The sequence below is a fragment of the Cornus florida genome, unplaced genomic scaffold, assembly GCF_030987335.1.
Source record: "Cornus florida cultivar Cherokee Brave unplaced genomic scaffold, ASM3098733v1 CherokeeBrave_3.0.0_Hap2_Chr05, whole genome shotgun sequence".
In the NCBI taxonomy this organism is placed as follows: Eukaryota; Viridiplantae; Streptophyta; class Magnoliopsida; order Cornales; family Cornaceae; genus Cornus; species Cornus florida.
Genome location: NW_026775575.1, coordinates 73,042,020 through 73,054,206, shown reverse-complemented (window position 1 = coordinate 73,054,206; position 12,187 = coordinate 73,042,020). Strand labels below are relative to the sequence as shown.

The 12,187-nt window shown below is 37.9% G+C and overlaps 1 non-coding gene and 1 pseudogene across 1 annotated transcript; one reads left to right on the top strand and one right to left on the bottom strand.

The window, feature by feature from the left end:
* Positions 1–3,147: 3,147 nt before the first annotated feature.
* LOC132310840 (small nucleolar RNA R71) lies at positions 3,148–3,246 on the top strand (annotated as a pseudogene).
* An 8,071-nt stretch (positions 3,247–11,317) lies between these two features.
* LOC132310765 (small nucleolar RNA R71) lies at positions 11,318–11,424 on the bottom strand. The gene has a single exon (XR_009482698.1). It is a non-coding gene; the product is annotated as a small nucleolar RNA R71 (small nucleolar RNA).
* Positions 11,425–12,187: the final 763 nt, after the last annotated feature.

The following is a 12,187-nucleotide window of genomic DNA, read 5'->3' as shown; positions in this document are numbered from 1 at the left end:
CGAGTTTGCAAGGTCGAAAATGGCTACAAAAGTCAGGACTCCACTGCTGCCAGAAATTCAGAATTGTGCCTTTTGATGGCCAAAACTCCACAAAGCCTTGATTTTGCTCCTTTTTTGGCAAATGGACCTGAAAATATATAAAAAAACACACAAATGAAGATAATCTACTTAATTAAACAAACAACGGACTTAACTAATGCAATTTAGGGCGCTTGAATATACAGTATTCGGCGCTTATCAATGGCTGAAGTCTGCAACAGAGAAGGGAAAAGATAGAAGGAAGAAGTTACAACTGCCAAGAGATCGTGGGGCGCTTGGCAGTCCAAAATCTGGCCACGTGGAAATCGCTGGAGTTGCCAGATCAAGCTGCTACATGCATAGAAAGCTCTATAAATAGAGCACTTAGAGCTAGTCTGCAAACCCTGTTCAAATCACACAGCCCAACAGCACTTCAATTTTTTTACATTCAAGTCATGCACTTATTATTCCTACTTTCTAGCACTTTACTTTGAAGTCCTACACTTTTAATACTGCTTTCCTTTTCACTAGCCATAGAATAGTCCAAAAGTCCTTTTTCAAGGCAAAAAGAACCTCTAAAGGTGGTAATTCCAGTCCTTCGTACAATCGCCTGATCCCTATAATCTCCTACTGAATAGTTGTTCAGATATCCACTTTGGAACGACAGCAGTTCCTGGCACGCCCGACATTCACCCTCCTTTCCGCACTTGGAAAGGACCACAATTTTTAGGAACTGAACATTCTTGGCACGCCCGGTGAGACCTCTTAACAGATTGTTCAATGGCCAGTGGAAGAAGGCAAAGCAAGTCTATCCAAAACCCTGCCGAACTAGAAGAGATGCAAGCCAGTGAACTTCTAGTGGAAAGTTCACGATTTGCACCTAATGAAAATGATATGGTGGAAAAATTTACTCAAACAATGGTAAATGGACCCATCGTGGACAACATCTGCATGATGGCAATGCAACAAGATAGGTTTGCGCAAGACCAAGCTAGAGTCGCCCAAGACTTAGCTAGAGTTGTACAAGACCATTCTAAGGCTAGTCAAGACCATACAAAAGCCGCTCTTGCTAACGAACAGAAGTTAGAAGAAATGGTAGACCGAATCTCTCAAAGATTCGAGTCTATGTTGGAACGGACCCTTAGAAGCTTAAACCAAGGTTTGGCCCTTTGGCCAAACAACTCTGAAGGGTCTCAACAGTCAGCCTTCCAAGCTAGCAAGCCGGCCATATTTGTTGAAGGAAGTTCTTCTCAGCAACATGCAGGGCCGTTCCCTCCAACTCAGCAGCAGGTGTAGTCCCTTCCAATGGCATAGACTTACATTCCAGCTGCACCTATGATCGCTTCAGTGGCACAGATGACTGCTCCACAAACAGCGCCCATGCCAACTATATAGCAAGTTCAGAATCCTCTACCTGTGGCATTTCCACAGCCGCCTTGGCATGATTAGCTTGGCCAACCATGGCCATACCACATCCCACAAGCACAACAGAATGTTCCACCTATGAACATTGAGCCAACCGCACCTGTACCAATAAGGCCACCCATGGTCATTCCTATGGCGTTTGGGGGGTAACCCTTTCCAAGGGAGCCACTTCTTGACTAAGGAGGAAGGAACCGTGGCAGGAATAACTATGCAAATGCCAACCCCTTGCTTATGGTGGGTGGAATGATGCATGAAGTAGTAGGTGAACCGGGGTCCTTGAACTTTGGAAGAGTGTTATGCTGCAAAATTGAGCTTACTTGCTCGGTTAAGACCACTTTCCTAGGTGCTTGGCTTTTTTTCTTCCTCTTTTGGGTGCATAAGTTTTTAAAAAACTTGGTATAAGCCAGAATTTGCTTAATTGCATCCAAAAGCGGAAGGTTAACCTTCACTTGCCTAAATACATCCATAATTTCATTTGTTTTGGCCTTTTGCTTATCAATTGAAATGGATCCTTTTAAGGCATCCGGAAATAGAGCTCTTAGCTCAAAAACTTTTTCAAAATTTTTCCTTGAAGTCTCTTCAACATAAAAAGTTTTTAAATCATTTTGCAAACCACTTTTTGACACTTTCTCATTTGAATGATCATGCATATGCAATGAAGGAAGAATAAAATATGAAACGGGACGGGTGTCAACTTGTGGTTGCACCGGTTCACTCTCTTCATTGGACACACCCACTTAGTTAGCAATGATTCTCCCACTTTTCAAGGTTGTCACCGCATTGACATGCTCAATTGTGTGACTTTCCGATGAGGAATGAGTCTCCACAATGCATTGTTGCTTTGGTGGGGCATTCAAAGGCATTTTCCCTTTCTCTCTAGCATTTAAAGTACTAGCTATTTGCCCTACTTGGGTTTCTAGCTTAGCAATGGATTAAGAATGAGAATGAAACAATTGAGTATTCGCCTCTAGAGTGCCTAGAGTGGTCAAAACTTTCTCTTCAAAAGCGGGACTCCTAGAATTTCCTTGAGAACATGATGGTTGATTAGGGAAATGAGAGTTAGAAAATTGATTTCCTTGTGATTGAAATGATGATCTAAAACCTTGGAAACATTGGCTTTGCATCAGAGGTGGAACATACTTCCCTTGAAAACCACCTTGAGAAGGGTTTGTACCTTCCCCTTGGTTACTCCAAGAGAAGTTCAGGTGATTCCTCCAACTAGAATTATAGTGATTGCCATAAGGATTGTTCCCTTGATTAACAAAAGTTGCATTGACTTGTTCATGATACTCACTCTGCACATGTCCATGGGGACAATTGGAAGTAGAATGTAAAACACTTGAACAAGTCATACATGATTTATTGGATGCATGACGGGAATAGTTAGGGATGGAAGATACTTGATTTGTCGAGTTTTGGTTGATCAAGAATTGATCAAACCATTGAGATAAGGATTTCATCTCGGCGGCTATTTTATTGGAATGGTCAACTTGATGTAAGCCAACACTCTTCCTTCCACTTGAATTCCTACCATTCTTAGAAGATAAAGTTTGATGCAAAGAATTTTCACTCATGTTCTCATAAAGACGCTACACGTCATCCTCATGCCTATCAATGTAAGAGCCACCCATGGAAGCATCAACCATGCCCTTATAATTGTCGGATAATCTCTCAAAGAAATATTGAACTAATTGCCATTTGGGCATGTCATGATGTGGACACTTCCTAAGTAATTCATTGAATCTTTCCCATGCCTCATGGAACGTTTCCCCATCCCGGTGTGAAAACTCTCGAATTGAGGTTCTCATGGCATTGGTCTTAGAAACCGGATAGTACTTCTTCAAGAACTCTTGTTGCATTTCTGCCCAAGAAGTTATTAAAAAAAGCCTAAGATTGTTAAACCAATATTTTGCCTTGTCTTTAAGGGTGAATGGAAAAAGTTTAAGCCTTAAGACCTCTTCCGGCATGTCCGTGTATCTCACAGTGGAACATACTTCAAGAAACTCATCCAAATGCTTATAAGGTTCTTCACTTGGAAATCCAAGATAGTTAGGAAGCATTTGAATGGTTTGTGGTTTGATCTCATAGTGTTGTGCTCTAAATGGTGGCAATTGAATGCATGTGGGTGCATTGTATTCATTAGGCACATAGTGATTTCTTAAAGCAAAGGGAGGATTAGCAATTGGAGGTGCAACATGGGCACCTTGATTGCCTTGAACTATGGGTGGTTGTGGAGCATACATTGGCCTCGGCATTCCCAATGGAACTTGGCCTTGTCGTTGTGGTAGGTGAATGAATGGTCTCGGCATGCCTAATGGTACTTGCGTGTTATCATGATGCACATTGGGGTGGAGGATACCTTGTTGGTCTATGTGACCAAGGTCCTCCACATGGTCCTCATTATGTACTTCCATTGATGAAATGGATTGACTAGAACTTCCTCTTCCCCTAGGGTTTCGAACAACGGATTCAAGATGAAAATTAAGAGGGACAAGAGTAGGTTTCAATGATCTACGACCATGCATGCACAACAAAACACAACAAGTAACAAGTAATGAACAATCACTTCACATTCGCAACAAATCAATTATCAAACTTCCTTCACATACAATGATCCCATACTCCTATGTTATCAACAATATGCAAAGAATATTAAAATTGCCTCCACGTGGGCTCACGATTTATCTAAAAGTTGAAATACAAGTCTCCACGTGGGCCGACGATTTAACTAGAGATTGAGTTAAGAAAGAGCTCACAAAGGGTCCTTTAGCACTTCAATTCAATTTTCAATCTTAGCCTTGCAAATTTTTTAGATTTTAGCTTTTTCCTTGCTTTTGCTTAGCTCCTTGCTTAAAATGCTCATTTGCTCACCTTCTAGCTCAATGCACCTAGTTAAACAAAAACCAACACAATAAGTAACCAAAATGAAAATGAAAATAAAGTAAAGATACGATCAAAAGAGTACTAATTCATAATTGATTTCACAATACGACGTTGCCTTCAATCAATCCCCGGCAACTGCGCCAAAAACTTGGTGATGCTTAAGCCGCGGTGCACACCAAAGCTTAGCAAAATAAATGTTGGACTAAGATGAGTGTGGCCAAGTTTTACATTTATAATTTGCCACTACTATCTTTCACTAAAAATATAGTTAAGGTGAGTAGGGATCGTCCCAAGGGATTGGTGGGTTGTATTAGGTTGTGGAATCGAGATTAGGGTTAGTAGGTCGAGTGATCAAAAGATTGCTTGGTGGTTGAATTACACTAAGATGCAATTTAAACTAAAATAAACAATTAAATGCAATAGGGAGAAAATAAGAGAGAGAGATCTTGGGGTTTAGAGATCACTACTAAGTATAACTTTTCTACACCCTTAACGAATGATTAATGAGGGGAAAAACATGTATTGCAATAATAGTGTGTGTGTGTGGTTGTTTCAACAAGTATGGATGACTAATTAAGTATATATTGTCTAAACAACATGGTGGATAGCACATTATATCAAACTAAGCCATTAATCCTTTCTTTAAGCTCACAATCCAAACACATCACAGGGTTAGAGACATATGTTACTTGTTTTTATAAGTATGGAACATCAAACAACAAGCTTAGATTATTCTCCCATTTAACATCTAAACTAAAACTACACTACAATTAAGCTAATGACATGAAATTAAACTAATTAAACTAAGGGAGAGGCACAATCCATCAAGAAATGAGTATGAACCATCAAATAAACCACAAGAGCATTCCATTAAGCACTATGTCTTGACAATCTCTAGATCTATAGCATTAATACAAATAGACATGCATCAATAACATAAGAAATAGAGACAAACACATGAACATCTATTCTAGCATACATAGACATATGGATAAAATGAAATGACCAATTGGAAGCATTAAACCACACAAATCATTGAATAAACAAGATCTATGTATATAAATATGTCAAAATGTGTATCACAATACAAATCCCCTCAAAAATACATAAATCAAGATGTAGAAAGCATGCTTAGGGCTAACTCTAGCCCCTAGAGGATATATAGCCACTTATGGATGGTGTCCTCCAACCCTCAAAGGCTAACTTCATGGTAGAGATTGCTCCTCTTCTTGGTTGATGGAAGAACTCCAAGCTTGTGTCTCTAGCCTCCTCTCTTCTTTTCTTCCTCACTAAGAATATGATATAGAAATTGTGTCTCTAGTGTATGTATGTGTCTCTCTTTAAGAATGGCTCATATTCCTTATATAGGTAGTGATGAGCGCTGAAAAGTGCGCATTTAAACCCCTTAAGCTTAGGTATTCTAGGACCTTTATCTATCTTATTTTCCCGCTTTAGATTGATTTTGTATTATTTCCATTTTTAGGTACTTATCCCCAAAATAAGTTAACTCGGCTAAATAAGAGCATAATTGAAGCAATCTTGAGATGAATCAAAGAAAGGAACAAAGTGGGAGCAAAAGGAAGCAAGTGGTGGAAATTCAGCATGTTCGATCGATCTCATAAAATATTCAATCGATCGAAAGTTCATCGATCTCAGCATTTCAAAGATGGATCCAAGCTCTTTTGTCCTTATCCAAAGATCCCACAAAGTTTGATCGATCCAACTTTCTTCTGATCGATCGAAAAGATTTCATCTTATCCACTTGTACCACCCTACCTACCACATTTGTCTCTTTCCCAAAAATATCTTCAAAATATCTCAGATTTGTTTTTATCCAAAAAGGCGCCGCCATAAAGGATCGATCCAGCTTAAATTCGATAGATCTTAACCATGTTCGATTAATTTCACCATAAGTTCGATCGATCGAACGTCCCAAAGCTCGAGAAAATCTAATTTCCAACTCATTAAAAGTTGTCTCATATCCAATCATTGGAAGGAATATTGGTGTACGAGCCCAGCTCATTTGGGGTGATATTCAACCTACCTATATAAAGAATATAAGCCATTTTTTGAGAGGATATACTTAAGAGTAGATAAAGACACAATTTCTATATTTTTAGGGAGGAAGAAAAGAAAGAAGGAGGCTAGAGACACAAGCTTGGAGTTTTTCCATCAACCAAGAAGAAGAGCAATCTCTACCATGGAGTCAACCCTTGAGGGTTGGAGGACACCATCCATAAGTGGCTAGACATCCTCTTGGGGCTAGAGTTAACCCTAAGCATGCTTTCTACATCTTGATTTATGTATTTTTTAGGGGATTTGTATTGTGATAGATGTTTTGACATATTTATATACATAGATGTTGTTTATTCAATGATTTGTGTGGTTTAATGCTTCCAATTGATCATTTCATTCTATCCATATGTCTATGTATACTAAAATAGATGTTCATATGTTTATCTATATTTCTTATGTTATTGATGCATGTCTATGTGTATTAATGTTATAGATCTAGATATGGTCAAGATATAGTGCTTAATGGAATGCTCTTGTTATGATATCCCTCAGATCCGAGACATGGGTTGATCAAGCCCAGGCCCAAACCCGAGGGATACCGGACAATTAATAAGTTAAAACAAACATGGAGTACAAAAATAAATTTGAGAAATGAAAATTTAAGCTGAAAGAAACTAAATTAAAAATCCTTGAATTAAAATTATTAAAATCTGATAATCCAGAATCTCCATAAGTTTAACAACTCGGGAATCCATCTAGTAAACCCCTAATAAAATCCCAAACTGAAAAAAAATTAAACTAAGTATAGATAGTATTCCTACATAGTCGAAGGAATGAATGTCTGTATCTGCTCTGCACGTCCAAGCTCTAACCCTGGAACTGACGAATACCTAAAAAATAAGAGGGTGGGTCAGGCCCACACGCAAGTCCTATTCTACTACGATCCATACAGTAATCCGATACGCAAATACATCATAGATAACCCAACAATATCTAGAGTAGTCCATATGTATATATAGTATACACTATAAGACGCTCGCTAGTCAAATAGGTCTGTCTCAGCCTAAGTAGAGATACTATGCAAATCGCACATAATGTGGTCATGTGTACCTAGACCTACCAGGGAACAACACTTATGTCCAGTTATCCATCCCAGGCGATATACGCGCCCTAACCATGGTCCTGAGACTCAAGCTCATACCATGGCACCATATAATAATACCATCCATCTGTGTAGTGGTCTGATATATGTATAATCATCCGTCCTGAAACCACATTAAGTCATTCAACTATTTTGTTGACATGACACAAGTAGGTGATGGACTTAACCTATATGGTTAATTCGTACCTTAATCCAAATTAGGTAGAACTTCGTGTTTGAACTAGTCCATACCTAGTATGACACCGTCCTATACCGGTACATACAATCCTCCAATTAACAAAGTTGATAAAACAGTAATAGATACTTATCAACCATACTCCATAATTAGTATAAATATAGTCTAACATGTGTATGACAAATTATGCATCTAATATAAGATTTAGAAATCCTATTCCAATCTTTTATATAAATGAAGTAAGACTACACATTTAACTCCTCCAAATAGTACCATAATTGATGCAAACAAACAGTAGAAATAAACATCAATTAATTCCATCCAAGCATACTTATTTTTCTAGATAAATAACTATATGCTTATAACATAACTGAGACATGATTAACAATATTAAATCACGCGAAGAAACTAAATTGCTTTAGAAAAACAGTAAGCAGTTTCAATTGATTATCCAACTTCCCATATACAGGTTTATTGTTTAACCTTTTAATTTTTCAAGCTTCAACATATTAGCATTAACATGCTTTTTAAGAGTTTTTACAAGTCTATAACGGGTCTATTCTTCATTCACAGCATCTGGAAACACTTAGAACCAAAACCTACTGTCCAAGCCAAACCCAGAACACGGAAAAACCAAGAAAATAGGGTAGAGCCGCCTCCTAAAACAAAGGATCTTGCTCTCCCCTTGGTGGAGCCCCCTCCACTTCATGTGGAGCCGACTCTACCCCTTGTAGAGCCGGCTCCCTCTTGGTGAGCAGGCTCTCCTCCATTGAGAGCCGTATACCCTAACCTGTTCGTCTTCTTCGCCTTCAGTGAAGTTCAGAGCCACTGTACAATTTTTATTACTTATTTCAGGGTTCAATTGATGTCCTAGAATTAATTATAAGTATGCATCCAATCCCAAATACACCAAGGTTAAGCAAAATTAAAACCAATGCAAACAGATTTTTAAGCGAGAACAACTTTCAACACAAAAACAGATTTATGCAATGATTTAAAAGTTGATTCAAACATGCTTACAAGATTGATATTAACTTTAATTTAATCTATTTTAATGCTTAATTAATCCCTGGAGTCTAACTATGTATGCACAGAACACGAATTAAATGGAAGGAATAGAACAGAGACTTGCCTTGAGTTTCAGTTTTTAAACTCTAAACCACCGTCTCTGAAGCTTCCATCCATGTCCGAGACTCCTGTTCTACACCTCCGGTGCTCTTGGTTCAACCCAGAAGCACTCCGTCCAGTTATCCTTGAACCTCTCTGGAAATCTCCCAAAGTTCTCTCTGCCTCACCGTAGTGAATAGGATTTTGTTTGTAACTCTAAACCAACGTATAATACTGCATTTATAGGCTTTAGCATAACCCTAATTCTAATACAAAACCAACCCTAAGTCGGCTAAATCTTAATTAAAAACTAAAATAAAACCCTACATCTAATATACATAGCAACCAAAATACGAACAACAGTTAATTTCAAAAAAAAAAAAAAAAAATTATTTAAGTAGCCACATAAGCACATAATTAAACCAGTCACAAATTAAACAAAATGCCAGTTAAATAAAATAAATAAAAACAAATAAATAAAACACACAATTCAATGAAAAATAAACAAATAAATAATTAAACAAATAATTTAGTAAAAACGCACTTAAATAATTAAATTAAATGCCAGGATTGTCCTTTTAAAATTAGGGGTATTACACTTGTGGTTTATTTGATGGTTCATACTCATTTCTTAATAGATTGTGCCTCTCCCTTAGTTTAATTAGTTTAATTTCATGTCATTAGCTTAATTGTAGTGTAGTTGTTGTTTAGATGTTAAATAGGAGGATAATCCATGCTTGTTGTTTGATATTCCATACTTATGAAAGCAAGTAGCACATATCTCTAACCTTGTGATGTGTTTGGATTGTGAGCTTAAAGAAAGGATTAATGGCTTAGTTTGATATATTGTGCTATCCACTATGTTGCTTAGACAATATATTCTTAATTTATCATCCATGCTTGTTGAAACAACCACACACACACTATGTTGTAATACATGTTTTCCCTCTCATTAATCATTCATTAAGGGTGTAGAAAAGCTACGCTTAGTGGTGACCTCTAAACCCCAAGATCTCTCTCTTATTTTCTCTCAATTATATTTAATTGCCTATTTTAGTTTAAATTGCATCTTAGTGTAATTCAACCACCAACCAATCTTTTGATCACTCGACCTACTAACCCTAATCTCGATTCCACAACCTAATACGACCTACCAATCCCTTGGGACGATCCCTACTCGCCCTAACTATATTTTTAATGAAATGTAGTAGTGGCAATTTCTAAATGTAAAACTTGGCCACAATCATCATAGCTTGACACTAATATCTTTTGGTACACAAACTTTGGATTTAGGGTGAGACCCTCGGAACCACCAAGTTTTTGGCGCCGTTGCCGGGGATTGATTGAAGGTAACGTCATATTTGTGGAATCAATTAGGAATTAGTACTCTTTTGATCGTGTCTTTACTTTGTTTTCATTTTCATTTTGGTTACTTATTGTGTTGGTTCTTGTTTGACTAAGTGCATTGAGCTAGAAGGTGAGCAAAGGAGCATTTCAAGCAAGGAGCTAAGCAAAATCAAGGAAAAAGCTATAATCTAAAAATTTTGTAAAGCTAGAATTGAAAATTGAATTGAATAGCTAAAGGACCCTTTGTGAGCTCTTTCTTTACTCAATCTCTAGTTAAATCGTCAGCCCGCGTGGAGGCTTGTATTTCAATTCTTAGATAAATCGTGAGCCCACGTGGAGGCAATTTACTTTTCTTTGCATATTGTTGATAGCATGGGAGAATGGGATCATTGTATGTGGAGGAAGTTTGTTGATTCGTTACGAAGGTGAAGTGATTGTTCATTACTTATTGCTTGTTGTGTTTCATTGTGCATGCATGGTCATAGATCATTGAAACCTACTATTGTCCCTCTAAATTTTCATCTTGAATCCGTTGTTTGAAACCCTAGGGGAAGAGGAAGTTCTAGTTAATCCATTTTATCAATGGAAGGACATAACGAGGACCATGTGGAGGACCTTGGTCACATAGACCAACAAGGCATCCTCCACCCAAACGTGCATCATGATAACATGCAAGTACCATTAGGTATACCGAGGCCATTCATTCACCTACCATAACAACAAGGCCAAGTTCCATTGGGATGCCAAGGCCAATCTATACTTCACCACCTCCCATCATTCAAGGCAATCAAGGTGCCCATGTTGCACCTCCAATTTCTAATCCTCCCCTTGCTTTAAGAGATCACTATGTGCCTAATAAATACAATGCACCCACATGCATTCAATTGCCACCATTTAGAGCACACTACTATGAGATCAAACCACAAACCATTTAAATGCTTCCTAACTATCATGGATTTCCAAATGAAGAACCTTACAAGCATTTGGATGAGTTTCTTGAAGTATGTTCCACCATGAGATACACGAACATGCCGGAAGAGGTCTTAAGGCTTAAACTTTTTCCATTCACCCTTAAAGACAAGGCAAAATATTGGTTTAAAAATCTTAGGCCTTTTTCAATAAATTCTTGGGCAGAAATACAACAAGAGTTCTTGAGGAAGTATTATCCGGTTTCTAAGACCAATGCCATGAGAACCTTAATTCGAGAGTTTTCACACGGGGATGGGGAAACGTTCCATGAGGCATGGGAAAGATTCAATGAATTACTTAGGAAGTGTCCACATCATGACATGCCCAAATGGCAATTAGTTCAATATTTCTTTGAGAGCTTATCCGACAATTATAAGGGCATCGTTGATGCTTCCATGGGTGGCTCTTACATTGATAAGCATAAGGATGACGTGTGGCGTCTTTATGAGAACATGAATGAAAATTCTTTGCATCGAACTTTATCTTCTAAGAATGGTAGGAATTCAAGTGGAAGGAAGAGTGTTGGCTTAAATTAAGTTAACTATTCTAATAAAATAGCCACCAAGATGAAATCCTTATCTTAAAGGTTTGATCAATTCTTGATCAACCAAAACTCGGCAAATCAAGTATCTTCCGTCCCTAGCCATTCCCATCATGCATCCAATGAGACATGTCTGACTTGTTCAAGTGTTTTACATTTTACTTCCAATTGTCCCCATGGACATGTGTAAAGTGAGCATCATGAACAAGTCAATGCAACTTTTGTTAATCAAGGAAACAATCCTTATGGCAATCATTATAATCCTAGTTGGAGGAATCACCCGAATTTCTCTTGGAGAAACCAAGGGGAAGGCTCAAACCCTCCCCAAGGTGGTTTCTAAGGGAAGTATGTTCCACCTCCAATGCAAAGCCAAGGTTCCCAAGGTTTTAAATCATCATTTCAATCACAAGGAAATCAATTTTCTAATTCTCATTTTCCTAATCAACCATTATATTCTCAAGGAAATGCTAGGAGTCCCGCTTTTGAAGAGAAAGTTTTGATTGCTCTAAGCACTTTAAAGGCGAATACTCAATTGTTTCACTTG